This window comes from Ailuropoda melanoleuca, chromosome 12 (genome assembly GCF_002007445.2).
Source record: "Ailuropoda melanoleuca isolate Jingjing chromosome 12, ASM200744v2, whole genome shotgun sequence".
Classification (NCBI taxonomy): Eukaryota; Metazoa; Chordata; class Mammalia; order Carnivora; family Ursidae; genus Ailuropoda; species Ailuropoda melanoleuca.
Genome location: NC_048229.1, coordinates 75,186,653 through 75,192,983, shown reverse-complemented (window position 1 = coordinate 75,192,983; position 6,331 = coordinate 75,186,653).

The following is a 6,331-nucleotide window of genomic DNA, read 5'->3' as shown; positions in this document are numbered from 1 at the left end:
CCCACCCACTGACCCGTAACCACCTGTGTGATACGGGGAAGTGCCGGGGGCCCGCCTGGCCGCCCGCAGTCTGCGAGCTCTGAGCACAGACGTGGCCGGGAAACACGGCCAAACCCCGCGCGGGACGCCGCGGCCGCCGGAGCCTTGAACGCCAGCGCGACCCTCCGACCGCAAGCGGCGCCGCTTCCTCCGGGTTCCCATTCAAAGCCGGGGCCGTCCGCAGGCACGGATCGGCGAGGAGGCGCAGTTCCCTGTGAGGAAGTGGCCGGCGGCCAGGCCCCGACCCCCGCCTCCTCCGCCGGGCCCCGGGCAGAGCGGGCGGGGGCCCCCGACGGCGCGCCCCACTCCTGCCCCCCGCCGCCCCGAGGCGGCCCTGCCCCGCCCGCCACGCACCCCGGCACCTCGTCCGCGCTCCGGACCCCGCCTCCGCGGCCAGGGGAGGAAACTGAGGCCGCGGGCGAGGGGAGCGAGCTGCCCGAGGCCACTGGCGAGGGAGAGCGAGAACCTGCGAGCGCCGGCGGAGCGTTTGTGGAGCGCCTGCCGCATCCAGGTGCTTGACGTACAATGCACAAACTTATCATCGTCGCCTGGAGTTGGCTGTTCACGGGCCGGAATTTGAAACCGTCACCGAGCCTGCGCTGGTGTCAGACCACGCATGTCTTACAAACCACTTAAATACGCCCAGCCTCAGTTTCCCCATCTGTCAGGCGGGATCAAAACAGCGCTGGGCCCAAAGGTTTGTTGTAAGGAAGGTAGAAGTGGGAATTGATCTCCCACTTCCCCCTAAGATTTTTCTTTAATGGCTCCCTTTGTGAACTTCTAAGCACACGGCTGAGATAGTCAAATGCCTACTTAGGGTATTTGGTTGACAGCTATTTTCCATTCTCGTGTTTCACGAAACCGTGTTATTCCAACTTTTCATGTGCACCTTTGACTCAAGTGTCTTCGTGGTGATTAAAGCCAGCGTTAGGGTCACATCAGTTTTACTCCTAAATTGAGTTACAGCATTTTTTGAACCTATGAATGTTGCTCCGACTGAAAATGTTCTATCTGAAGCCACAGGACGCATTCACCGACTTCAGAAATCCGTAGGTGCATTCCTTTCCCTGCCTCTTCTCAGGAGTTACCAGTTACTGCTCACAGCCACCCACCACTGCTGCCCTGTTTTCTAAAGACATCTTTGAAAGGCTTCTTAAAACATCAGCCACTTGGAATCATGGGGCCAATTTCCAAGAAATAATGGCTAATTCCAGGTTAAGTTTCTTTGCCTTTTTTTTTTTTAAGAACTCCCAATTTAATATTTATTTCCAGCCATCTTTTTAACACTTACTTTGGTGCCTCTTCTACCATGTGCATGATACTGGGTGCAATCACGTGTGTGTACAATTTACTATTCCAAAATCCGCTTGTATAGGGAAGCATGTTGAATCTCTTGCTGACAAAATGAGACTGTGTGCACTCCGAAGTTTTGGAGACCACTACTGGAAGCCTTGGATCCTAACCTCAGTCCAAACAGATGCTAATTCTGGCTGGAGCTTTCTCTAGTCCCTGGGGTCAAGCAAGACAAGAAGAACATGTAGTCCATGCTTCAATTTGAAGAACTCTCTTTTAACCTGCGATTGTAAGCCCACAGCGTCTTGGCAGCTAAAATATCTATGTGAGATGATGGTCACAGTACATGGCAGCTGCCTTCTTCATATTTTTAATTGCTTTTCTTCTCTGTCTCATTGTTTATCTTCAGATGAACAGCTAAAGTCATCCGGTGCAATGAATGGGAATCTCTGGGGCTCATCTTTTTTCTTAAACTTCAGCTTGTTTGTACAAAATAATTGGGACATTAGCCCCTCCCCACCCAGCCTCCTTCTGAGAAGACTCAAATACAAAATGACATTTCTTTTCCAAAGCACAGTAGGTAGGGGGAGAAGCCACCCGAAAGAAAGAAAGAAAGAAAGAAAGAAAGAAAGAAAGAAAGAAAGAAAGAAAGAAAGAAAGAGAAGAAAGAAAGAAAGAAAGAAAAAGAAAGAAAGAAAGAAAGAAGAAAAAGAAAAAAGAAAAGTACCTGTCACAGGGAGGACTCGCGGGTGTTAAGTCAGTGGACCCTGGAGGCTGGATTTGAACCCAGGTCTGTCTGGTGCCAGCACCCATGGACCCATAGCCCCATTGCCCATCCAAAACATTAACAGGAGGCATTCAGGCAGGGAGAAGTGAATTTGTAACCACTCCACACAGATTCACAAATGGGTCAGGAAGTGACCTCAAAGGGTGGAGGGAACTTTCTTTTCCTTTTCGTATAAAAAGAAAGAAGAAGGAGGGGAAGGGGAATAACCTGAAAGAAAATTGTCTTTTCATCAGCGTTGCCTCAACTTTTTATCCTGTGTTCCTCCCAGTCCTCAGTATGTACATGTTTTTAGGTTTTTTGTTTCTTTTTCCCATAACCCTCTTCCACTGGCTAGCCCCATGGCTCAGTGGACCATTAGGCCCTTAGTGCTTCTGTTTCCCTCTCTGCAAAATGGGCATAATAACTGTACCTGCCTCCCCAGGCAATGATGAGGATTAAATGCAACAAGGTAAAACGGGCGTCCGGCTTCACCCGTCAGAGCGGACTGTTTTAAAAGTTGTCGTTGGAAAGAACCTGTGGTGTAGCAGGAAAGTGTGGACTTGAACAGGGAGACTGGGTTCAAGCCGCTTCCTTAGCTGTGTGTCCTTACACTGGTCAGTCATCCTCTCTGAACCTCCGGTTTCCCCATTATTCCATCCTTTGGGGTGTCCAGAACAGGCAAATCTATAGAGACAGAAAGTAGGTTAGTGGCTGCCTGGGACTGAGGGCAGGCAGGTACTGGAAGGTGATGACTAAGGGGTACGGCGTTGCCCTTTGGAGTGATGGGAAAGTTCTACAACTGTGAAGACGGTTGAACAATGCTGTGAATATACCAAAAGCCATTGAACTGTACATTTTAGAAGGACGAATTGTGTGACATATCTCAATAAAGCTGTTAAAAAAAAATACCTACCTTAGAACGTTGTTTAAGGCAAGGTGGTGGGTAACACAGGGCTGAGCACAACACCGTGCTTTCGATAAGTAATAGTCATTGTTATGCAGTGGGCTATCCAAACCTGAGCCCCTTCTCCCACGCCCCAGTGAAGCCCCTCACCCCATCCCGGGGAGCGTTCTGGCCTAGCCCTCCACCCCCAGAGCCAAAAATGGGCAGAAAACCCCTGAGAGCCTTTGCGTTTGGTTTCCTTTCCCGACATTGTTCAGAGAAGTGCATGTCCCCTGGGGACAAGCCCCGTCCCAGCTGCTGGCTGGCAGGCCTCTGTGAGAGGAAGTACCACCCTGAGCCAGCTTCCAGACCTTGTCAGGGTTAGGCCAGGCCTAGCAGCTGGCTGGGGGTGGGGGGCAGAAACCTCTGCTATTTTGTTTCTCAGCTTTATTGAGGTATAATTGTTGTACAAAAACCTGCCCACAATTAAGGTCTACAAGTTGGTAAGTTAGGACATATGCATACACCTTTGTTACCATCGTGACAATCAAGGTGACAGACAGATCCGTCCCCTCCAAATGTTTCCTTGTGTCCCTTTGTCATTGTGGTTGCTTTTTGTGTCATATTGTATATGTGTGTGTGCCAAGAACCCTTAACATGATATCGGCCCTCAATACATTTTTCAATGTGCAGTACATTATTGTCAACTGTAGACACAATGTTGTACGGCAAAGCTCCAAAATTTACTCATCTTGTGTGACAGAAGCTTTATAACGATTGAACACCTCCCTACTCTCCCCTCCTCCCAGCTCCTGGCAGCTATCATTCTGTACTCTGGATCTAGAAGTTTGAGTCCTTTAGCTGTCTCACAGGAGAGGAGTCAGGCAACAGCTGTCCTTCTCTGCCTGGCTTACCTGGCTTAGCATACAGTCCTCTGGGTCCATCCACCTTGCTGCAAATGGTAGGATTCCCTTCTTTTTAAAGGCTGAATGATACCATCGTAGGTACATATGACATTTTCTTTATCCGCTATCTATTGGTGGACGTTTAGATCGTTTCCTCATCTGGACTGTCGTGAATAATGCTGCCGTGAGTATGGGAATGCAGATTCTCTTCACGATCCTTCTTCAGGTTTTGGGGATATGTATACCAGAAGTGGGATTGCTGGAGCATGTGGTAGTTCTGGTTTTAATTTTGTGAGGAACCTCCTCACTGTTTTCCACAGCGGCTGCCCCAGTTTGCATTCCCACCAACAATGCACGAGGGTTCCCCTCTGCACAGACTCGCCAACACCCGTTACCTTTTTTTATACCAGCTACTCTAACAGGTGTGAGCGGGCTATCTCGTTTTGCTTTTGATTTGTATTTCCCTGGTGACTAGTGATGTGGGGTGTCTTTTCACATACTTCGTTGGCCTTCTGTATGTCTTCTTTGGAGAAATGTCTGTTCAAGTCCTTTGCCCACTTTTAAATCAGGTTGTATTTTGTTGCTGTTGAGTTGTCTGCTGTCTAAACTGAGGCTGGCTGGGAAGAGCCTCTGGTCCCATGGTTTTTCTTCGGGCTTCTCAAGCCTCGGGTTCCTGCTGGGGCTCATGTATTCATTCAACAAACACTTGCTGAGTGCCTTCCAGGAGCCAGGCACTGCTGGGCTCCAGGAAGGCAGCAGTAATCATCCAAGTCCCGCCCTGGGAGTGCATATTATAGATGGGGAGCCAGGGTGAGGGGGGGTTGCTCCAGAGTGAGATCGAGCAATTTCGAAGCCCAGCTCCACCCCTCACTGTCTGCATGTCTCTGCCCAGAGTTGCCAGGCTCTTTGAGGCTCAGTTTCTTCATCAGTATTAAGGTTGCTGTGGAGGAGTGAGTCAGCTAATGCGTGTCCAAGTCCTGGGCACCGTTCCTGGTGAAGTGGGACCCCAGCGCTGACAAGGCAGTCATCACTTTGTCGTGGACACAGGACACACTCCCCTGCTCTGCTTAGAGCTGGCTGCAGCCGCACCTTCCCCAGGCCTTCAGCCTCGTGTAAAATCAGGAGAGACCGTTAAAACCAAGAGCTACTGTGCAGGGGCAGCCGAGAATGCAGGATGTGGAGGCAGACAGGCCCAGGTGGGAATCCCGGCTCTGCCACTTTCCTACCTCGTGTCCCCAGGAAGTGACTTGATCTCTCTGTGTCTGTTTCCTGAGCCCCTGCCTCTGAAGGCTGGAGCCTAGGTCAGAATGTGTTCAGCTTCCGCAAAAAGGCTGTCTTTAATCTAATGTTGTTGGAAGTCCAGGAGGGGTTGGGGGGGAGGGCACAGAGCAATCAGAAGTTCAAGGACATCAACGGGTTGAAGATTCTTTCCATACCTGCCACTCCTGGCAGCCAGACCAGAAAGGGGGAAAGCAAGAAAGAAGGAAACTGCCCCCAAAGCCTGCAGCACCCTTTCTCTCCCTTATCATTGATCGGGATTGGGTCACTGAATTAGAACCCTGGGGTTGGAGCCTGGGGATCTGCATTTTAACCACCCCCACCTCCATCCCATAATTCTTTTGTACTCTCTAGTATGGGCACCAGGGCCTTCCACTGAAACAACAGGGAAAGAATCACTCGATGAACCTTTTCGGAGATGGAAAGCAGTCTGGGCACCTCGGGCAGATATACCAAGGTATAAGCCATAAAGATAAAGAGGTTTTACTGGCAGATTCCAGAAAGACCACCTCATCATGAGTTCCTTTGGGAGAGGGAACATTGATTAACCCTCCCCCCATGGAATCCAAGATAAATTCTCCTTAAACACCAATTCAATAGATCACTCACTCAGCCCACAAGCATTTACTAAGTACCTACTATGTGTCAGTCAGGTAAAAAAAAAAAATGGCTATACCCCTGTTAAAATGGCTAAGCTAAGGACAACTGACAATACCCAGTGTTGGCGAGCACGGGGAACAGCTGTCAGGAACGCAAAATGGTACAGCCCCCTCGGGATACAGCTGGGCTGTTCCTTAAAAAGGCACATGTATGCTGATCATAGGACCCAGCAACCCCACATCTAGGTATGGACCCAAGAGGAATGGAAACCTGTGTCCGTGCGCAAACCTGTCCACCGGTGTCTGTAGCAGCTTTATTCATATTCACTGAAAATAGGAAATGACCTCAACGCCTTTCAAGTCTTGAAAAGATAAACAAATGTGCACACACCGAAATGGCCCGCAGCCATCAGAGGGAATGAACCGACAGGCACAGCACCGAGCGTGAGCCTCAAACACGTTACTAAGTGGGAGAGACCAGAATCCAAACGCTACCACGGAGATTCCACTGATGTGACATTCTGGAAGAGGCAAAACCAGAGAGGCAGAAAATAGATCACTGGCTGCC